Raw genomic sequence first — 22,689 nt, 5'->3', positions numbered from 1 at the left:
GCCTGCAAAGAAACTGCGTTTCACAGGCCTTTGGAAGAGATGTTCCCGGTAGGCTGTAAGAGCACTGTGCAGAGCGTGTTGTTTCTTAGCTTCCCAAAGAGCTGGAAGCAAGATGCTGTGGGGCCCTTCTCGCCCTTTGGAAAGAAGCCTGCACGTTGTGCCTTTCAGCTCTAGGGCAAAGTAGCACACCCAGAGCAGAAGTCCTACTTCAGCCAGATCAGGCCTGCAAAGAAACTGCGTTTCACAGGCCTTTGGAAGAGATGTTCCCACTAGGCTGTAAGAGCACTGTGCAGAGCGAGTTGTTTCTTAGCTTCCCAAAGAGCTGGAATCAAGATGCTGTGGAGCCCAACTCGCCCTTTGGAAAGAAGCCTGCACGTTGTGCCTTTCAGCTCTAGGGCAAAGTAGTACACCCAGAGCAGAAGTCCTACTTCAGCCAGATCAGGCCTGCAAAGAAACTGCGTTTCACAGGCCTTTGGAAGAGATGTTCCCACTAGGCTGTTAGAGCACTGTGCAGAGCGAGTGGTTTCTTAGCTTCCCAAAGAGCTGGAAGCAAGATGCTGTGGGGCCCAACTCGCCCTTTGGAAAGAAGCCTGCACGTTGTGCCTTTCAGCTCTAGGGCAAAGTAGCACACCCAGAGCAGAAGTCCTACTTCAGCCAGATCAGGCCTGCAAAGAAACTGCGTTTCACAGGCCTTTGGAAGAGATGTTCCCACTAGGCTGTAAGAGCACTGTGCAGAGCGAGTTGTTTCTTAGCTTCCCAAAGAGCTGGAATCAAGATGCTGTGGAGCCAAACTCACCCTTTGGAAACAAGCCTGCACGTTGTGCCTTTCAGCTCTAGGGCAAAGTAGCACACCCAGAGCAGAAGTCCTACTTCAGCCAGATCAGGCCTGCAAAGAAACTGCGTTTCACAGGCCTTTGGAAGAGATGTTCCCACTAGGCTGTTAGAGCACTGTGCAGAGCGAGTGGTTTCTTAGCTTCCCAAAGAGCTGGAAGCAAGATGCTGTGGGGCCCAACTCGCCCTTTGGAAAGAAGCCTGCACGTTGTGCCTTTCAGCTCTAGGGCAAAGTAGCACACCCAGAGCAGAAGTCCTACTTCAGCCAGATCAGGCCTGCAAAGAAACTGCGTTTCACAGGCCTTTGGAAGAGATGTTCCCACTAGGCTGTTAGAGCACTGTGCAGAGCGAGTGGTTTCTTAGCTTCCCAAAGAGCTGGAAGCAAGATGCTGTGGGGCCCAACTCGCCCTTTGGAAAGAAGCCTGCACGTTGTGCCTTTCAGCTCTAGGGCAAAGTAGCACACCCAGAGCAGAAGTCCTACTTCAGCCAGATCAGGCCTGCAAAGAAACTGCGTTTCACAGGCCTTTGGAAGAGATGTTCCCACTAGGCTGTAAGAGCACTGTGCAGAGCGAGTGGTTTCTTAGCTTCCCAAAGAGCTGGAAGCAAGATGCTGTGGGGCCCAACTCGCCCTTTGGAAAGAAGCCTGCACCTTGTGCCTTTCAGCTCTAGGGCAAAGTAGCACAGCCAGAGCAGAAGTCCTACTTCAGCCAGATCAGGCCTGCAAAGAAACTGCGTTTCACAGGCCTTTGGAAGAGATGTTCCCACTAGGCTGTAAGAGCACTGTGCAGAGCGAGTTGTTTCTTAGCTTCCCAAAGAGCTGGAAGCAAGATGCTGTGGGGCCCAACTCGCCCTTTGGAAAGAAGCCTGCACGTTGTGCCTTTCAGCTCTAGGGCAAAGTAGCACACCCAGAGCAGAAGTCCTACTTCAGCCAGATCAGGCCTGCAAAGAAACTGCGTTTCACAGGCCTTTGGAAGACATGTTCCCGGTAGGCTGTAAGAGCACTGTGCAGAGCGAGTTGTTTCTTAGCTTCCAAAAGAGCTGGAAGCAAGATGCTGTGGGGCCCTTCTCGCCCTTTGGAAAGAAGCCTGCACGTTGTGCCTTTCAGCTCTAGGGCAAAGTAGCACACCCAGAGCAGAAGTCCTACTTCAGCCAGATCAGGCCTGCAAAGAAACTGCGTTTCACAGGCCTTTGGAAGAGATGTTCCCACTAGGCTGTAAGAGCACTGTGCAGAGCGAGTGGTTTCTCAGCTTCCCAAAGAGCTGGAAGCAAGATGCTGTGGGGCCCAAATCGCCCTTTGGAAAGAAGCCTGCACGTTGTGCCTTTCAGCTCTAGGGCAAAGTAGCACACCCAGAGCAGAAGTCCTACTTCAGCCAGATCAGGCCTGCAAAGAAACTGCGTTTCACAGGCCATTGGAAGAGATGTTCCCACTAGGCTGTTAGAGCACTGTGCAGAGCGAGTGGTTTCTTAGCTTCCCAAAGAGCTGGAAGCAAGATGCTGTGGGGCCCAACTCGCCCTTTGGAAAGAAGCCTGCACGTTGTGCCTTTCAGCTCTAGGGCAAAGTAGCACACCCAGAGCAGAAGTGCTACTTCAGCCAGATCAGGCCTGCAAAGAAACTGCGTTTCACAGGCCTTTGGAAGAGATGTTCCCACTAGGCTGTAAGAGCACTGTGCAGAGCGAGTTGTTTCTTAGCTTCCCAAAGAGCTGGAATCAAGATGCTGTGGAGCCCAACTCACCCTTTGGAAAGAAGCCTGCACGTTGTGCCTTTCAGCTCTAGGGCAAAGTAGCACACCCTGAGCAGAAGTCCTACTTCAGCCAGATCAGGCCTGCAAAGAAACTGCGTTTCACAGGCCTTTGGAAGAGATGTTCCCACTAGGCTGTGAGAGCACTGTGCAGAGCGAGTGGTTTCTTAGCTTCCCAAAGAGCTGGAAGCAAGATGCTGTGGGGCCCAACTCGCCCTTTGGAAAGAAGCCTGCACGTTGTGCCTTTCAGCTCTAGGGCAAAGTAGCACACCCAGAGCAGAAGTCCTACTTCAGCCAGATCAGGCCTGCAAAGAAACTGCGTTTCACAGGCCTTTGGAAGAGATGTTCCCACTAGGCTGTTAGAGCACTGTGCAGAGCGAGTGGTTTCTTAGATTCCCAAAGAGCTGGAAGCAAGATGCTGTGGGGCCCAACTCGCCCTTTGGAAAGAAGCCTGCACGTTGTGCCTTTCAGCTCTAGGGCAAAGTAGCACACCCAGAGCAGAAGTCCTACTTCAGCCAGATCAGGCCTGCAAAGAAACTGCGTTTCACAGGCCTTTGGAAGTGATGTTCCCACTAGGCTGTAAGAGCACTGTGCAGAGCGAGTGGTTTCTTAGCTTCCCAAAGAGCTGGAAGCAAGATGCTGTGGGGCCCAACTCGCCCTTTGGAAAGAAGCCTGCACGTTGTGCCTTTCAGCTCTAGGGCAAAGTAGCACAGCCAGAGCAGAAGTCCTACTTCAGCCAGATCAGGCCTGCAAAGAAACTGCGTTTCACAGGCCTTTGGAAGAGATGTTCCCACTAGGCTGTAAGAGCACTGTGCAGAGCGAGTTGTTTCTTAGCTTCCCAAAGAGCTGGAAGCAAGATGCTGTGGGGCCCAACTCGCCCTTTGGAAAGAAGCCTGCACGTTGTGCCTTTCAGCTCTAGGGCAAAGTAGCACACCCAGAGCAGAAGTCCTACTTCAGCCAGATCAGGCCTGCAAAGAAACTGCGTTTCACAGGCCTTTGGAAGAGATGTTCCCGGTAGGCTGTAAGAGCACTGTGCAGAGCGAGTTGTTTCTTAGCTTCCCCAAGAGCTGGAAGCAAGATGCTGTGGGGCCCAACTCGCCCTTTGGAAAGAAGCCTGCACGTTGTGCCTTTCAGCTCTAGGGCAAAGTAGCACACCCAGAGCCGAAGTCCTACTTCAGCCAGATCAGGCCTGCAAAGAAACTGCGTTTCACAGGCCTTTGGAAGAGATGTTCCCACTAGGCTGTAAGAGCACTGTGCAGAGCGAGTTGTTTCTTAGCTTCCCAAAGAGCTGGAATCAAGATGCTGTGGGGCCCAACTCGCCCTTTGGAAAGAAGCCTGCACGTTGTGCCTTTCAGCTCTAGGGCAAAGTAGCACACCCAGAGCAGAAGTCCTACTTCAGCCAGATCAGGCCTGCAAAGAAACTGCGTTTCACAGGCCTTTGGAAGAGATGTTCCCGGTAGGCTGTAAGAGCACTGTGCAGAGCGAGTTGTTTCTTAGCTTCCCAAAGAGCTGGAAGCAAGATGCTGTGGGGCCCAACTCGCCCTTTGGAAAGAAGCCTGCACGTTGTGCCTTTCAGCTCTAGGGCAAAGTAGCACACCCAGAGCCGAAGTCCTACTTCAGCCAGATCAGGCCTGCAAAGAAACTGCGTTTCACAGGCCTTTGGAAGAGATGTTCCCGGTAGGCTGTAAGAGCACTGTGCAGAGCGAGTTGTTTCTTAGCTTCCCAAAGAGCTGGAAGCAAGATGCTGTGGGGCCCAACTCGCCCTTTGGAAAGAAGCCTGCACGTTGTGCCTTTCAGCTCTAGGGCAAAGTAGCACACCCAGAGCAGAAGTCCTACTTCAGCCAGATCAGGCCTGCAAAGAAACTGCGTTTCACAGGCCTTTGGAAGACATGTTCCCACTAGGCTGTTAGAGCACTGTGCAGAGCGAGTGGTTTCTTAGCTTCCCAAAGAGCTGGAAGCAAGATGCTGTGGGGCCCAACTCGCCCTTTGGAAAGAAGCCTGCACGTTGTGCCTTTCATCTCTAGGGCAAAGTAGCACACCCAGAGCAGAAGTCCTACTTCAGCCAGATCAGGCCTGCAAAGAAACTGCGTTTCACAGGCCTTTGGAAAAGATGTTCCCGGTAGGCTGTAAGAGCACTGTGCAGAGCGAGTTGTTTCTTAGCTTCCCAAAGAGCTGGAAGCAAGATGCTGTGGGGCCCAACTCGCCCTTTGGAAAGAAGCCTGCACGTTGTGCCTTTCAGCTCTAGGGCAAAGTAGCACACCCAGAGCAGAAGTCCTACTTCAGCCAGATCAGGCCTGCAAAGAAACTGCGTTTCACAGGCCTTTGGAAGAGATGTTCCCGGTAGGCTGTAAGAGCACTGTGCAGAGCGAGTTGTTTCTTAGCTTCCCAAAGAGCTGGAAGCAAGATGCTGTGGGGCCCAACTCGCCCTTTGGAAAGAAGCCTGCACGTTGTGCCTTTCAGCTCTAGGGCAAAGTAGCACACCCAGAGCAGAAGTCCTACTTCAGCCAGATCAGGCCTGCAAAGAAACTGCGTTTCACAGGCCTTTGGAAGAGATGTTCCCGGTAGGCTGTAAGAGCACTGTGCAGAGCGAGTTGTTTCTTAGCTTCCCAAAGAGCTGGAATCAAGATGCTGTGGAGCCCAACTCGCCCTTTGGAAAGAAGCCTGCACGTTGTGCCTTTCAGCTCTAGGGCAAAGTAGTACACCCAGAGCAGAAGTCCTACTTCAGCCAGATCAGGCCTGCAAAGAAACTGCGTTTCACAGGCCATTGGAAGAGATGTTCCCACTAGGCTGTTAGAGCACTGTGCAGAGCGAGTGGTTTCTTAGCTTCCCAAAGAGCTGGAAGCAAGATGCTGTGGGGCCCAACTCGCCCTTTGGAAAGAAGCCTGCACGTTGTGCCTTTCAGCTCTAGGGCAAAGTAGCACACCCAGAGCAGAAGTCCTACTTCAGCCAGATCAGGCCTGCAAAGAAACTGCGTTTCACAGGCCTTTGGAAGAGATGTTCCCGGTAGGCTGTAAGAGCACTGTGCAGAGCGAGTTGTTTCTTAGCTTCCCCAAGAGCTGGAAGCAAGATGCTGTGGGGCCCAACTCGCCCTTTGGAAAGAAGCCTGCACGTTGTGCCTTTCAGCTCTAGGGCAAAGTAGCACACCCAGAGCCGAAGTCCTACTTCAGCCAGATCAGGCCTGCAAAGAAACTGCGTTTCACAGGCCTTTGGAAGAGATGTTCCCACTAGGCTGTAAGAGCACTGTGCAGAGCGAGTTGTTTCTTAGCTTCCCAAAGAGCTGGAATCAAGATGCTGTGGGGCCCAACTCGCCCTTTGGAAAGAAGCCTGCACGTTGTGCCTTTCAGCTCTAGGGCAAAGTAGCACACCCAGAGCAGAAGTCCTACTTCAGCCAGATCAGGCCTGCAAAGAAACTGCGTTTCACAGGCCTTTGGAAGAGATGTTCCCGGTAGGCTGTAAGAGCACTGTGCAGAGCGAGTTGTTTCTTAGCTTCCCAAAGAGCTGGAAGCAAGATGCTGTGGGGCCCAACTCGCCCTTTGGAAAGAAGCCTGCACGTTGTGCCTTTCAGCTCTAGGGCAAAGTAGCACACCCAGAGCCGAAGTCCTACTTCAGCCAGATCAGGCCTGCAAAGAAACTGCGTTTCACAGGCCTTTGGAAGAGATGTTCCCGGTAGGCTGTAAGAGCACTGTGCAGAGCGAGTTGTTTCTTAGCTTCCCAAAGAGCTGGAAGCAAGATGCTGTGGGGCCCAACTCGCCCTTTGGAAAGAAGCCTGCACGTTGTGCCTTTCAGCTCTAGGGCAAAGTAGCACACCCAGAGCAGAAGTCCTACTTCAGCCAGATCAGGCCTGCAAAGAAACTGCGTTTCACAGGCCTTTGGAAGAGATGTTCCCGGTAGGCTGTAAGAGCACTGTGCAGAGCGAGTTGTTTCTTAGCTTCCCAAAGAGCTGGAAGCAAGATGCTGTGGGGCCCAACTCGCCCTTTGGAAAGAAGCCTGCACGTTGTGCCTTTCAGCTCTAGGGCAAAGTAGCACACCCAGAGCAGAAGTCCTACTTCAGCCAGATCAGGCCTGCAAAGAAACTGCGTTTCACAGGCCTTTGGAAGAGATGTTCCCGGTAGGCTGTAAGAGCACTGTGCAGAGCGAGTTGTTTCTTAGCTTCCCAAAGAGCTGGAAGCAAGATGCTGTGGGGCCCAACTCGCCCTTTGGAAAGAAGCCTGCACGTTGTGCCTTTCAGCTCTAGGGCAAAGTAGCACACCCAGAGCAGAAGTCCTACTTCAGCCAGATCAGGCCTGCAAAGAAACTGCGTTTCACAGGCCTTTGGAAGAGATGTTCCCGGTAGGCTGTAAGAGCACTGTGCAGAGCGAGTTGTTTCTTAGCTTCCCAAAGAGCTGGAATCAAGATGCTGTGGAGCCCAACTCACCCTTTGGAAACAAGCCTGCACGTTGTGCCTTTCAGCTCTAGGGCAAAGTAGCACACCCTGAGCAGAAGTCCTACTTCAGCCAGATCAGGCCTGCAAAGAAACTGCGTTTCACAGGCCTTTGGAAGAGATGTTCCCACTAGGCTGTTAGAGCACTGTGCAGAGCGAGTGGTTTCTTAGCTTCCCAAAGAGCTGGAAGCAAGATGCTGTGGGGCCCAACTCGCCCTTTGGAAAGAAGCCTGCACGTTGTGCCTTTCAGCTCTAGGGCAAAGTAGCACACCCAGAGCAGAAGTCCTACTTCAGCCAGATCAGGCCTGCAAAGAAACTGCGTTTCACAGGCCTTTGGAAGAGATGTTCCCACTAGGCTGTTAGAGCACTGTGCAGAGCGAGTGGTTTCTTAGCTTCCCAAAGAGCTGGAAGCAAGATGCTGTGGGGCCCAACTCGCCCTTTGGAAAGAAGCCTGCACGTTGTGCCTTTCAGCTCTAGGGCAAAGTAGCACACCCAGAGCAGAAGTCCTACTTCAGCCAGATCAGGCCTGCAAAGAAACTGCGTTTCACAGGCCTTTGGAAGAGATGTTCCAACTAGGCTGTAAGAGCACTGTGCAGAGCGAGTGGTTTCTTAGCTTCCCAAAGAGCTGGAAGCAAGATGCTGTGGGGCCCAACTCACCCTTTGGAAAGAAGCCTGCACGTTGTGCCTTTCAGCTCTAGGGCAAAGTAGCACAGCCAGAGCAGAAGTCCTACTTCAGCCAGATCAGGCCTGCAAAGAAACTGCGTTTCACAGGCCTTTGGAAGAGATGTTCCCGGTAGGCTGTAAGAGCACTGTGCAGAGCGAGTTGTTTCTTAGCTTCCCAAAGAGCTGGAAGCAAGATGCTGTGGGGCCCAACTCGCCCTTTGGAAAGAAGCCTGCACGTTGTGCCTTTCAGCTCTAGGGCAAAGTAGCACACCCAGAGCAGAAGTCCTACTTCAGCCAGATCAGGCCTGCAAAGAAACTGCGTTTCACAGGCCTTTGGAAGAGATGTTCCCGGTAGGCTGTAAGAGCACTGTGCAGAGCGAGTTGTTTCTTAGCTTCCCAAAGAGCTGGAAGCAAGATGCTGTGGGGCCCTTCTCGCCCTTTGGAAAGAAGCCTACACGTTGTGCCTTTCAGCTCTAGATCAAAGTAGCACACCCAGAGCAGAAGTCCTACTTCAGCCAGATCAGGCCTGCAAAGAAACTGCGTTTCACAGGCCTTTGGAAGAGATGTTCCCGGTAGGCTGTAAGAGCACTGTGCAGAGCGAGTTGTTTCTTAGCTTCCCAAAGAGCTGGAAGCAAGATGCTGTGGGGCCCAACTCGCCCTTTGGAAAGAAGCCTGCACGTTGTGCCTTTCAGCTCTAGGGCAAAGTAGCACACCCAGAGCAGAAGTCCTACTTCAGCCAGATCAGGCCTGCAAAGAAACTGCGTTTCACAGGCCTTTGGAAGACATGTTCCCGGTAGGCTGTAAGAGCACTGTGCAGAGCGAGTTGTTTCTTAGCTTCCCAAACAGCTGGAAGCAAGATGCTGTGGGGCCCAACTCGCCCTTTGGAAAGAAGCCTGCACGTTGTGCCTTTCAGCTCTAGGGCAAAGTAGCACACCCAGAGCAGAAGTCCTACTTCAGCCAGATCAGGCCTGCAAAGAAACTGCGTTTCACAGGCCTTTGGAAGAGATGTTCCCGGTAGGCTGTAAGAGCACTGAGCAGAGCGAGTTGTTTCTTAGCTTCCCAAAGAGCTGGAAGCAAGATGCTGTGGGCCCCAACACGCCCTTTGGAAAGAAGCCTGCACGTTGTGCCTTTCAGCTCTAGGGCAAAGTAGCACACCCAGAGCAGAAGTCCTACTTCAGCCAGATCAGGCCTGCAAAGAAACTGCGTTTCACAGGCCTCTGGAAGAGATGTTCCCACTAGGCTGTAAGAGCACTGTGCAGAGCGAGTGGTTTCTCAGCTTCCCAAAGAGCTGGAAGCAAGATGCTGTGGGGCCCAACTCGCCCTTTGGAAAGAAGCCTGCACGTTGTGCCTTTCAGCTCTAGGGCAAAGTAGCACACCCAGAGCAGAAGTCCTACTTCAGCCAGATCAGGCCTGCAAAGAAACTGCGTTTCACAGGCCTTTGGAAGAGATGTTCCCACTAGGCTGTAAGAGCACTGTGCAGAGCGAGTGGTTTCTCAGCTTCCCAAAGAGCTGGAAGCAAGATGCTGTGGGGCCCAACTCGCCCTTTGGAAAGAAGCCTGCACGTTGTGCCTTTCAGCTCTAGGGCAAAGTAGCACACCCAGAGCAGAAGTCCTACTTCAGCCAGATCAGGCCTGCAAAGAAACTGCGTTTCACAGGCCTTTGGAAGACATGTTCCCGGTAGGCTGTAAGAGCACTGTGCAGAGCGAGTTGTTTCTTAGCTTCCCCAAGAGCTGGAAGCAAGATGCTGTGGGGCCCAACTCGCCCTTTGGAAAGAAGCCTGCACGTTGTGCCTTTCAGCTCTAGGGCAAAGTAGCACACCAAGAGCAGAAGTCCTACTTCAGCCAGATCAGGCCTGCAAAGAAACTGCGTTTCACAGGCCTTTGGAAGAGATGTTCCCGGTAGGCTGTAAGAGCACTGTGCAGAGCGAGTTGTTTCTTAGCTTCCCAAAGAGCTGGAAGCAAGATGCTGTGGGGCCCAACTCGCCCTTTGGAAAGAAGCCTGCACGTTGTGCCTTTCAGCTCTAGGGCAAAGTAGCACACCCAGAGCAGAAGTCCTACTTCAGCCAGATCAGGCCTGCAAAGAAACTGCGTTTCACAGGCCTTTGGAAGAGATGTTCCCGGTAGGCTGTAAGAGCACTGTGCAGAGCGAGTTGTTTCTTAGCTTCCCCAAGAGCTGGAAGCAAGATGCTGTGGGGCCCAACTCGCCCTTTGGAAAGAAGCCTGCACGTTGTGCCTTTCAGCTCTAGGGCAAAGTAGCACACCCAGAGCCGAAGTCCTACTTCAGCCAGATCAGGCCTGCAAAGAAACTGCGTTTCACAGGCCTTTGGAAGAGATGTTCCCACTAGGCTGTAAGAGCACTGTGCAGAGCGAGTTGTTTCTTAGCTTCCCAAAGAGCTGGAATCAAGATGCTGTGGAGCCCAACTCGCCCTTTGGAAAGAAGCCTGCACGTTGTGCCTTTCAGCTCTAGGGCAAAGTAGCACACCCAGAGCAGAAGTCCTACTTCAGCCAGATCAGGCCTGCAAAGAAACTGCGTTTCACAGGCCTTTGGAAGAGATGTTCCCGGTAGGCTGTAAGAGCACTGTGCAGAGCGAGTTGTTTCTTAGCTTCCCAAAGAGCTGGAAGCAAGATGCTGTGGGGCCCAACTCGCCCTTTGGAAAGAAGCCTGCACGTTGTGCCTTTCAGCTCTAGGGCAAAGTAGCACACCCAGAGCCGAAGTCCTACTTCAGCCAGATCAGGCCTGCAAAGAAACTGCGTTTCACAGGCCTTTGGAAGAGATGTTCCCGGTAGGCTGTAAGAGCACTGTGCAGAGCGAGTTGTTTCTTAGCTTCCCAAAGACCTGGAAGCAAGATGCTGTGGGGCCCAACTCGCCCTTTGGAAAGAAGCCTGCACGTTGTGCCTTTCAGCTCTAGGGCAAAGTAGCACACCCAGAGCAGAAGTCCTACTTCAGCCAGATCAGGCCTGCAAAGAAACTGCGTTTCACAGGCCTTTGGAAGACATGTTCCCACTAGGCTGTTAGAGCACTGTGCAGAGCGAGTGGTTTCTTAGCTTCCCAAAGAGCTGGAAGCAAGATGCTGTGGGGCCCAACTCGCCCTTTGGAAAGAAGCCTGCACGTTGCGCCTTTCATCTCTAGGGCAAAGTAGCACACCCAGAGCAGAAGTCCTACTTCAGCCAGATCAGGCCTGCAAAGAAACTGCGTTTCACAGGCCTTTGGAAGAGATGTTCCCGGTAGGCTGTAAGAGCACTGTGCAGAGCGAGTTGTTTCTTAGCTTCCCAAAGAGCTGGAAGCAAGATGCTGTGGGGCCCAACTCGCCCTTTGGAAAGAAGCCTGCACGTTGTGCCTTTCAGCTCTAGGGCAAAGTAGCACACCCAGAGCAGAAGTCCTACTTCAGCCAGATCAGGCCTGCAAAGAAACTGCGTTTCACAGGCCTTTGGAAGACATGTTCCCGGTAGGCTGTAAGAGCACTGTGCAGAGCGAGTTGTTTCTTAGCTTCCCAAAGAGCTGGAAGCAAGATGCTGTGGGGCCCAACTCGCCCTTTGGAAAGAAGCCTGCACGTTGTGCCTTTCAGCTCTAGGGCAAAGTAGCACACCCAGAGCAGAAGTCCTACTTCAGCCAGATCAGGCCTGCAAAGAAACTGCGTTTCACAGGCCTTTGGAAGAGATGTTCCCGGTAGGCTGTAAGAGCACTGTGCAGAGCGAGTTGTTTCTTAGCTTCCCAAAGAGCTGGAAGCAAGATGCTGTGGGGCCCAACTCGCCCTTTGGAAAGAAGCCTGCACGTTGTGCCTTTCAGCTCTAGGGCAAAGTAGCACACCCAGAGCAGAAGTCCTACTTCAGCCAGATCAGGCCTGCAAAGAAACTGCGTTTCACAGGCCTTTGGAAGAGATGTTCCCGGTAGGCTGTAAGAGCACTGTGCAGAGCGAGTTGTTTCTTAGCTTCCCAAAGAGCTGGAAGCAAGATGCTGTGGGGCCCAACTCGCCCTTTGGAAAGAAGCCTGCACGTTGTGCCTTTCAGCTCTAGGGCAAAGTAGCACACCCAGAGCAGAAGTCCTACTTCAGCCAGATCAGGCCTGCAAAGAAACTGCGTTTCACAGGCCTTTGGAAGAGATGTTCCCGGTAGGCTGTAAGAGCACTGTGCAGAGCGAGTTGTTTCTTAGCTTCCCAAACAGCTGGAAGCAAGATGCTGTGGGGCCCAACTCGCCCTTTGGAAAGAAGCCTGCACGTTGTGCCTTTCAGCTCTAGGGCAAAGTAGCACACCCAGAGCAGAAGTCCTACTTCAGCCAGATCAGGCCTGCAAAGAAACTGCGTTTCACAGGCCTTTGGAAGAGATGTTCCCGGTAGGCTGTAAGAGCACTGTGCAGAGCGAGTTGTTTCTTAGCTTCCCAAAGAGCTGGAAGCAAGATGCTGTGGGGCCCAACTCGCCCTTTGGAAAGAAGCCTGCACGTTGTGCCTTTCAGCTCTAGGGCAAAGTAGCACACCCAGAGCAGAAGTCCTACTTCAGCCAGATCAGGCCTGCAAAGAAACTGCGTATCACAGGCCTTTGGAAGAGATGTTCCCACTAGGCTGTAAGAGCACTTTGCAGAGCGAGTGGTTTCTCAGCTTCCCAAAGAGCTGGAAGCAAGATGCTGTGGGGCCCAACTCGCCCTTTGGAAAGAAGCCTGCACGTTGTGCCTTTCAGCTCTAGGGCAAAGTAGCACACCCAGAGCAGAAGTCCTACTTCAGCCAGATCAGGCCTGCAAAGAAACTGCGTTTCACAGGCCTTTGGAAGAGATGTTCCCACTAGGCTGTAAGAGCACTGTGCAGAGCGAGTGGTTTCTCAGCTTCCCAAAGAGCTGGAAGCAAGATGCTGTGGGGCCCAACTCGCCCTTTGGAAAGAAGCCTGCACGTTGTGCCTTTCAGCTCTAGGGCAAAGTAGCACACCCACAGCAGAAGTCCTACTTCAGCCAGATCAGGCCTGCAAAGAAACTGCGTTTCACAGGCCTTTGGAAGACATGTTCCCGGTAGGCTGTAAGAGCACTGTGCAGAGCGAGTTGTTTCTTAGCTTCCCCAAGTGCTGGAAGCAAGATGCTGTGGGGCCCAACTCGCCCTTTGGAAAGAAGCCTGCACGTTGTGCCTTTCAGCTCTAGGGCAAAGTAGCACACCCAGAGCAGAAGTCCTACTTCAGCCAGATCAGGCCTGCAAAGAAACTGCGTTTCACAGGCCTTTGGAAGAGATGTTCCCGGTAGGCTGTAAGAGCACTGTGCAGAGCGAGTTGTTTCTTAGCTTCCCAAAGAGCTGGAAGCAAGATGCTGTGGGGCCCAACTCGCCCTTTGGAAAGAAGCCTGCACGTTGTGCCTTTCAGCTCTAGGGCAAAGTAGCACACCCAGAGCAGAAGTCCTACTTCAGCCAGATCAGGCCTGCAAAGAAACTGCGTTTCACAGGCCTTTGGAAGAGATGTTCCCGGTAGGCTGTAAGAGCACTGTGCAGAGCGAGTTGTTTCTTAGCTTCCCCAAGAGCTGGAAGCAAGATGCTGTGGGGCCCAACTCGCCCTTTGGAAAGAAACCTGCACGTTGTGCCTTTCAGCTCTAGGGCAAAGTAGCACACCCAGAGCAGAAGTCCTACTTCAGCCAGATCAGGCCTGCAAAGAAACTGCGTTTCACAGGCCTTTGGAAGAGATGTTCCCACTAGGCTGTAAGAGCACTGTGCAGAGCGAGTGGTTTCTCAGCTTCCCAAAGAGCTGGAAGCAAGATGCTGTGGGGCGCAACTCGCCCTTTGGAAAGAAGCCTGCACGTTGTGCCTTTCAGCTCTAGGGCAAAGTAGCACACCCAGAGCAGAAGTCCTACTTCAGCCAGATCAGGCCTGCAAAGAAACTGCGTTTCACAGGCCTTTGGAAGAGATGTTCCCGGTAGGCTGTAAGAGCACTGTGCAGAGCGAGTTGTTTCTTAGCTTCCCAAAGTCCTGGAAGCAAGATGCTGTGGGGCCCAACTCGCCCTTTGGAAAGAAGCCTGCACGTTGTGCCTTTCAGCTCTAGGGCAAAGTAGCACACCCAGAGCAGAAGTCCTACTTCAGCCAGATCAGGCCTGCAAAGAAACTGCGTTTCACAGGCCTTTGGAAGAGATGTTCCCGGTAGGCTGTAAGAGCACTGTGCAGAGCGAGTTGTTTCTTAGCTTCCCAAAGAGCTGGAAGCAAGATGCTGTGGGGCCCAACTCGCCCTTTGGAAAGAAGCCTGCACGTTGTGCCTTTCAGCTCTAGGGCAAAGTAGCACACCCAGAGCAGTAGTCCTACTTCAGCCAGATCAGGCCTGCAAAGAAACTGCGTTTCACAGGCCTTTGGAAGAGATGTTCCCGGTAGGCTGTAAGAGCACTGTGCAGAGCGAGTTGTTTCTTAGCTTCCCAAAGAGCTGGAAGCAAGATGCTGTGGGGCCCAACTCGCCCTTTGGAAAGAAGCCTGCACGTTGTGCCTTTCAGCTCTAGGGCAAAGTAGCAAACCCACAGCAGAAGTCCTACTTCAGCCAGATCAGGCCTGCAAAGAAACTGCGTTTCACAGGCCTTTGGAAGAGATGTTCCCGGTAGGGTGTAAGAGCACTGTGCAGAGCGAGTTGTTTCTTAGCTTCCCAAAGAGCTGGAAGCAAGATGCTGTGGGGCCCAACTCGCCCTTTGGAAAGAAGCCTGCACGTTGTGCCTTTCAGCTCTAGGGCAAAGTAGCACACCCAGAGCAGAAGTCCTACTTCAGCCAGATCAGGCCTGCAAAGAAACTGCGTTTCACAGGCCTTTGGAAGAGATGTTCCCGGTAGGCTGTAAGAGCACTGTGCAGAGCGAGTTGTTTCTTAGCTTCCCAAAGAGCTGGAAGCAAGATGCTGTGGGGTCCAACTCGCCCTTTGGAAAGAAGCCTGCACGTTGTGCCTTTCAGCTCTAGGGCAAAGTAGCACACCCAGAGCAGAAGTCCTACTTCAGCCAGATCAGGCCTGCAAAGAAACTGCGTTTCACAGGCCTTTGGAAGAGATGTTCCCGGTAGGCTGTAAGAGCACTGTGCAGAGCGAGTTGTTCCTTAGCTTCCCAAAGAGCTGGAAGCAAGATGCTGTGGGGCCCAACTCGCCCTTTGGAAAGAAGCCTGCACGTTGTGCCTTTCAGCTCTAGGGCAAAGTAGCACACCCAGAGCCGAAGTCCTACTTCAGCCAGATCATGCCTGCAAAGAAACTGCGTTTCACAGGCCTTTGGAAGAGATGTTCCCGGTAGGCTGTAAGAGCACTGTGCAGAGCGAGTTGTTTCTTAGCTTCCCAAAGAGCTGGAAGCAAGATGCTGTGGGGCCCAACTCGCCCTTTGGAAAGAAGCCTGCACTTTGTGCCTTTAAGCTCTAGGGCAAAGTAGCACACCCAGAGCAGAAGTCCTACTTCAGCCAGATCAGGCCTGCAAAGAAACTGCGTTTCACAGGCCTTTGGAAGAGATGTTCCCGGTAGGCTGTAAGAGCACTGTGCAGAGCGAGATGTTTCTTAGCTTCCCAAAGAGCTGGAAGCAAGATGCTGTGGGGCCCAACTCGTCCTTTGGAAAGAAGCCTGCACGTTGTGCCTTTCAGCTCTAGGGCAAAGTAGCACACCCAGAGCAGAAGTCCTACTTCAGCCAGATCAGGCCTGCAAAGAAACTGCGTTTCACAGGCCTTTGGAAGAGATGTTCCCGGTAGGCTGTAAGAGCACTGTGCAGAGCGAGTTGTTTCTTAGCTTCCCAAAGAGCTGGAAGCAAGATGCTGTGGGGCCCAACTCGCCCTTTGGAAAGAAGCCTGCACGTTGTGCCTTTCAGCTCTAGGGCAAAGTAGCACACCCAGAGCAGAAGTCCTACTTCAGCCAGATCAGGCCTGCAAAGAAACTGCGTTTCACAGGCCTTTGGAAGAGATGTTCCCGGTAGGCTGTAAGAGCACTGTGCAGAGCGAGTTGTTTCTTAGCTTCCCAAAGAGCTGGAAGCAAGATGCTGTGGGGCCCAACTCGCCCTTTGGAAAGAAGCCTGCACGTTGTGCCTTTCAGCTCTAGGGCAAAGTAGCACACCCAGAGCAGAAGTCCTACTTCAGCCAGATAAGGCCTGCAAAGAAACTGCGTTTCACAGGCCTTTGGAAGAGATGTTCCCCGTAGGCTGTAAGAGCACTGTGCAGAGCGAGTTGTTTCTTAGCTTCCCAAAGAGCTGGAAGCAAGACGCTGTGGGGCCCAACTCGCCCTTTGGAAAGAAGCCTGCACGTTGTGCCTTTCAGCTCTAGGGCAAAGTAGCACACCCAGAGCAGAAGTCCTACTTCAGCCAGATCAGGCCTGCAAAGAAACTGCGTTTCACAGGCCTTTGGAAGAGATGTTCCTGGTAGGCTGTAAGAGAACTGTGCAGAGCGAGTTGTTTCTTAGCTTCCCAAAGAGCTGGAAGCAAGATGCTGTGGGGCCCAACTCGCCCTTTGGAAAGAAGCCTGCACGTTGTGCCTTTCAGCTCTAGGGCAAAGTAGCACACCCAGAGCAGAAGTCCTACTTCAGCCAGATCAGGCCTGCAAAGAAACTGCGTTTCACAGGCCTTTGGAAGAGATGTTCCCGGTAGGCTGTAAGAGCACTGTGCAGAGCGAGTTGTTCCTTAGCTTCCCAAAGAGCTGGAAGCAAGATGCTGTGGGGCCCAACTCGCCCTTTGGAAAGAAGCCTGCACGTTGTGCCTTTCAGCTCTAGGGCAAAGTAGCACACCCAGAGCCGAAGTCCTACTTCAGCCAGATCAGGCCTGCAAAGAAACTGCGTTTCACAGGCCTTTGGAAGAGATGTTCCCGGTAGGCTGTAAGAGCACTGTGCAGAGCGAGTTGTTTCTTAGCTTCCCAAAGAGCTGGAAGCAAGATGCTGTGGGGCCCAACTCGCCCTTTGGAAAGAAGCCTGCACTTTGTGCCTTTAAGCTCTAGGGCAAAGTAGCACACCCAGAGCAGAAGTCCTACTTCAGCCAGATCAGGCCTGCAAAGAAACTGCGTTTCACAGGCCTTTGGAAGACATGTTCCCGGTAGGCTGTAAGAGCACTGTGCAGAGCGAGTTGTTTCTTAGCTTCCCAAAGAGCTGGAAGCAAGATGCTGTGGGGCCCAACTCGTCCTTTGGAAAGAAGCCTGCACGTTGTGCCTTTCAGCTCTAGGGCAAAGTAGCACACCCAGAGCCGAAGTCCTACTTCAGCCAGATCAGGCCTGCAAAGAAACTGCGTTTCACAGGCCTTTGGAAGAGATGTTCCCGGTAGGCTGTAAGAGCACTGTGCAGAGCGAGTTGTTTCTTAGCTTCCCAAAGAGCTGGAAGCAAGATGCTGTGGGGCCCAACTCGCCCTTTGGAAAGAAGCCTGCACGTTGTGCCTTTCAGCTCTAGGGCAAAGTAGCACACCCAGAGCAGAAGTCCTACTTCAGCCAGATCAGGCCTGCAAAGAAACTGCGTTTCACAGGCCTTTGGAAGAGATGTTCCCCGTAGGCTGTAAGAGCACTGTGCAGAGCGAGTTGTTTCTTAGCTTCCCAAAGAGCTGGAAGCAAGACGCTGTGGGGCCCAACTCGCCCTTTGGAAAGAAGCCTGCACGTTGTGCCTTTCAGCTCTAGGGCAAAGTAGCACACCCAGAGCAGAAGTCCTACTTCAGCCAGATCAGGCCTGCAAAGAAACTGCGTTTCACAGGCCTTTGGAAGAGATGTTCCCGGTAGGCTGTAAGAGAACTGTGCAGAGCGAGTTGTTTCTTAGCTTCCCAAAGAGCTGGAAGCAAGATGCTGTGGGGCCCAACTCGCCCTTTGGAAAGAAGCCTGCACGTTGTGCCTTTCAGCTCTAGGGCAAAGTAGCACACCCAGAGCAGAAGTCCTACTTCAGCCAGATCAGGCCTGCAAAGAAACTGCGTTTCACAGGCCTTTGGAAGAGATGTTCCCGGTAGGCTGTAAGAGCACTGTGCAGAGCGAGTTGTTCCTTAGCTTCCCAAAGAGCTGGAAGCAAGATGCTGTGGGGCCCAACTCGCCCTTTGGAAAGAAGCCTGCACTTTGTGCCTTTAAGCTCTAGGGCAAAGTAGCACACCCAGAGCAGAAGTCCTACTTCAGCCAGATCAGGCCTGCAAAGAAACTGCGTTTCACAGGCCTTTGGAAGACATGTTCCCGGTAGGCTGTAAGAGCACTGTGCAGAGCGAGTTGTTTCTTAGCTTCCCAAAGAGCTGGAAGCAAGATGCTGTGGGGCCCAACTCGTCCTTTGGAAAGAAGCCTGCACGTTGTGCCTTTCAGCTCTAGGGCAAAGTAGCACACCCAGAGCCGAAGTCCTACTTCAGCCAGATCAGGCCTGCAAAGAAACTGCGTTTCACAGGCCTTTGGAAGAGATGTTCCCGGTAGGCTGTAAGAGCACTGTGCAGAGCGAGTTGTTTCTTAGCTTCCCAAAGAGCTGGAAGCAAGATGCTGTGGGGCCCAACTCGCCCTTTGGAAAGAAGCCTGCACGTTGTGCCTTTCAGCTCTAGGGCAAAGTAGCACACCCAGAGCAGAAGTCCTACTTCAGCCAGATCAGGCCTGCAAAGAAACTGCGTTTCACAGGCCTTTGGAAGAGATGTTCCCGGTAAGCTGTAAGAGCACTGTGCAGAGCGAGTTGTTTCTTAGCTTCCCAAAGAGCTGGAAGCAAGATGCTGTGGGGCCCAACTCGCCCTTTGGAAAGAAGCCTGCACGTTGTGCCTTTCAGCTCTAGGGCAAAGTAGCACACCCAGAGCAGAAGTCCTACTTCAGCCAGATCAGGCCTGCAAAGAAACTGCGTTTCACAGGCCTTTGGAAGAGATGTTCCCCGTAGGCTGTAAGAGCACTGTGCAGAGCGAGTTGTTTCTTAGCTTCCCAAAGAGCTGGAAGCAAGACGCTGTGGGGCCCAACTCGCCCTTTGGAAAGAAGCCTGCACGTTGTGCCTTTCAGCTCTAGGGCAAAGTAGCACACCCAGAGCAGAAGTCCTACTTCAGCCAGATCAGGCCTGCAAAGAAACTGCGTTTCACAGGCCTTTGGAAGAGATGTTCCTGGTAGGCTGTAAGAGAACTGTGCAGAGCGAGTTGTTTCTTAGCTTCCCAAAGAGCTGGAAGCAAGATGCTGTGGGGCCCAACTCGCCCTTTGGAAAGAAGCCTGCACGTTGTGCCTTTCAGCTCTAGGGCAAAGTAGCACACCCAGAGCAGAAGTCCTACTTCAGCCAGATCAGGCCTGCAAAGAAACTGCGTTTCACAGGCCTTTGGAAGAGATGTTCCCACTAGGCTGTAAGAGCACTGTGCAGAGCGAGTTGTTTCTTAGCTTCCCAAAGAGCTGGAAGCAAGATGCTGTGGGGCCCAACTCGCCCTTTGGAAAGAAGCCTGCACGTTGTGCCTTTCAGCTCTAGGGCAAAGTAGCACACCCAGAGCAGAAGTCCTACTTCAGCCAGATCAGGCCTGCAAAGAAACTGCGTTTCACAGGCCTTTGGAAGACATGTTCCCGGTAGGCTGTAAGAGCAATGTGCAGAGCGAGTTGTTTCTTAGCTTCCCAAAGAGCTGGAAGCAAGATGCTGTGGGGCCCAACTCGCCCTTTGGAAAGAAGCCTGCACGTTGTGCCTTTCAGCTCTAGGGCAAAGTAGCACACCCAGAGCAGAAGTCCTACTTCAGCCAGATCAGGCCTGCAAAGAAACTGCGTTTCACAGGCCTTTGGAAGAGATGTTCCCACTAGGCTGTAAGAGCACTGTGCAGAGCGAGTGGTTTCTTAGCTTCCCAAAGAGCTGGAAGCAAGATGCTGTGGGGCCCAACTCGCCCTTTGGAAAGAAGCCTGCACGTTGTGCCTTTCAGCTCTAGGGCAAAGTAGCACACCCAGAGCAGAAGTCCTACTTCAGCCAGATCAGGCCTGCAAAGAAACTGCGTTTCACAGGCCTTTGGAAGAGATGTTCCCGGTAGGCTGTAAGAGCACTGTGCAGAGCGAGTTGTTTCTTAGCTTCCCAAAGAGCTGGAAGCAAGATGCTGTGGGGCCCAACTCGCCCTTTGGAAAGAAGCCTGCACGTTGTGCCTTTCAGCTCTAGGGCAAAGTAGCACACCCAGAGCAGAAGTCCTACTTCAGCCAGATCAGGCCTGCAAAGAAACTGCGTTTCACAGGCCTTTGGAAGAGATGTTCCCACTAGGCAGTAAGAGCACTGTGCAGAGCGAGTTGTTTCTTAGCTTCCCAAAGAGCTGGAAGCAAGATGCTGTGGGGCCCAACTCGCCCTTTGGAAAGAAGCCTGCACGTTGTGCCTTTCAGCTCTAGGGCAAAGTAGCACACCCAGAGCAGAAGTCCTACTTCAGCCAGATCAGGCCTGCAAAGAAACTGCGTTTCACAGGCCATTGGAAGAGATGTTCCCGGTAGGCTGTAAGAGCACTGTGCAGAGCGAGTTGTTTCTTAGCTTCCCAAAGAGCTGGAATCAAGATGCTGTGGGGCCCAACTCGCCCTTTGGAAAGAAGCCTGCACGTTGTGCCTTTCAGCTCTAGGGCAAAGTAGCACACCCAGAGCAGAAGTCCTACTTCAGCCAGATCAGGCCTGCAAAGAAACTGCGTTTCACAGGCCTTTGGAAGAGATGTTCCCACTAGGCTGTAAGAGCACTGTGCAGAGCGAGTTGTTTCTTAGCTTCCCAAAGAGCTGGAAGCAAGATGCTGTGGGGCCCAACTCGCCCTTTGGAAAGAAGCCTGCACGTTGTGCCTTTCAGCTCTAGGGCAAAGTAGCACACCCAGAGCAGAAGTCCTACTTCAGCCAGATCAGGCCTGCAAAGAAACTGCGTTTCACAGGCCTTTGGAAGAGATGTTCCCGGTAGGGTGTAAGAGCACTGTGCAGAGCGAGTTGTTTCTTAGCTTCCCAAAGAGCTGGAAGCAAGATGCTGTGGGGCCCAACTCGCCCTTTGGAAAGAAGCCTGCACTTTGTGCCTTTCAGCTCTAGGGCAAAGTAGCACACCCAGAGCCGAAGTCCTACTTCAGCCAGATCAGGCCTGCAAAGAAACTGCGTATCACAGGCCTTTGGAAGAGATGTTCCCGGTGGGCTGTAAGAGCACTGTGCAGAGCGAGTTGTTTCTTAGCTTCCCAAAGAGCTGGAAGCAAGATGCTGTGGGGCCCAACTCGCCCTTTGGAAAGAAGCCTGCACGTTGTGCCTTTCAGCTCTAGGGCAAAGTAGCACACCCAGAGCCGAAGTCCTACTTCAGCCAGATCAGGCCTGCAAAGAAACTGCGTTTCACAGGCCTTTGGAAGAGATGTTCCCGGTAGGCTGTAAGAGCACTGTGCAGAGCGAGTTGTTTCTTAGCTTCCCAAAGAGCTGGAAGCAAGATGCTGTGGGGCCCAACTCGCCCTTTGGAAAGAAGCCTGCACGTTGTGCCTTTCAGCTCTAGGGCAAAGTAGCACACCCAGAGCAGAAGTCCTACTTCAGCCAGATCAGGCCTGCAAAGAAACTGCGTTTCACAGGCCTTTGGAAGAGATGTTCCCGGTAGGCTGTAAGAGCACTGTGCAGAGCGAGTTGTTTCTTAGCTTCCCAAAGAGCTGGAAGCAAGATGCTGTGGGGCCCAACTCGCCCTTTGGAAAGAAGCCTGCACGTTGTGCCTTTCAGCTCTAGGGCAAAGTAGCACACCCAGAGCAGAAGTCCTACTTCAGCCAGATCAGGCCTGCAAAGAAAGTGCGTTTCACAGGCCTTTGGAAGACATGTTCCCGGTAGGCTGTAAGAGCACTGTGCAGAGCGAGTTGTTTCTTAGCTTCCCAAAGAGCTGGAAGCAAGATGCTGTGGGGCCCAACTCGCCCTTTGGAAAGAAGCCTGCACGTTGTGCCTTTCAGCTCTAGGGCAAAGTAGCACACCCAGAGCAGAAGTCCTACTTCAGCCAGATCAGGCCTGCAAAGAAACTGCGTTTCACAGGCCTTTGGAAGAGATGTTCCCGGTAGGCTGTAAGAGCACTGAGCAGAGCGAGTTGTTTCTTAGCTTCCCAAAGAGCTGGAAGCAAGATGCTGTGGGCCCCAACACGCCCTTTGGAAAGAAGCCAGCACGTTGTGCCTTTCAGCTCTAGGGCAAAGTAGCACACCCAGAGCAGAAGTCCTACTTCAGCCAGATCAGGCCTGCAAAGAAACTGCGTTTCACAGGCCTTTGGAAGAGATGTTCCCACAAGGCAGTAAGAGCACTGTGCAGAGCGAGTTGTTTCTTAGCTTCCCAAAGAGCTGGAAGCAAGATGCTGTGGGGCCCAACTCGCCCTTTGGAAAGAAGCCTGCACGTTGTGCCTTTCAGCTCTAGGGCAAAGTAGCACACCCAGAGCAGAAGTCCTACTTCAGCCAGATCAGGCCTGCAAAGAAACTGCGTTTCACAGGCCTTTGGAAGAGATGTTCCCGGTAGGCTGTAAGAGCACTGTGCAGAGCGAGTTGTTTCTTAGCTTCCCAAAGAGCTGGAAGCAAGATGCTGTGGGGCCCAACTCGCCCTTTGGAAAGAAACCTGCACGTTGTGCCTTTCAGCTCTAGGGCAAAGTAGCACACCCAGAGCAGAAGTCCTACTTCAGCCAGATCAGGCCTGCAAAGAAACTGCGTTTCACAGGCCTTTGGAAGAGATGTTCCCACTAGGCTGTAAGAGCACTGTGCAGAGCGAGTGGTTTCTCAGCTTCCCAAAGAGCTGGAAGCAAGAGGCTGTGGGGCCCAACTCGCCCTTTGGAAAGAAGCCTGCACGTTGTGCCTTTCAGCTCTAGGGCAAAGTAGCACACCCAGAGCAGAAGTCCTACTTCAGCCAGATCAGGCCTGCAAAGAAACTGCGTTTCACAGGCCTTTGGAAGAGATGTTCCCGGTAGGCTGTAAGAGCACTGTGCAGAGCGAGTTGTTTCTTAGCTTCCCAAAGAGCTGGAAGCAAGATGCTGTGGGGCCCAACTCGCCCTTTGGAAAGAAGCCTGCACGTTGTGCCTTTCAGCTCTAGGGCAAAGTAGCACACCCAGAGCAGAAGTCCTACTTCAGCCAGATCAGGCCTGCAAAGAAACTGCGTTTCACAGGCCTTTGGAAGAGATGTTCCCGGTAGGCTGTAAGAGCACTGTGCAGAGCGAGTTGTTTCTTAGCTTCCCAAAGAGCTGGAAGCAAGATGCTGTGGGGCCCAACTCGCCCTTTGGAAAGAAG

The sequence above is a fragment of the Equus caballus genome, chromosome 27 (assembly GCF_041296265.1).
Source record: "Equus caballus isolate H_3958 breed thoroughbred chromosome 27, TB-T2T, whole genome shotgun sequence".
Lineage (NCBI taxonomy): Eukaryota > Metazoa > Chordata > Mammalia > Perissodactyla > Equidae > Equus > Equus caballus.
Note: the sequence above shows the minus strand (reverse complement) of the source record.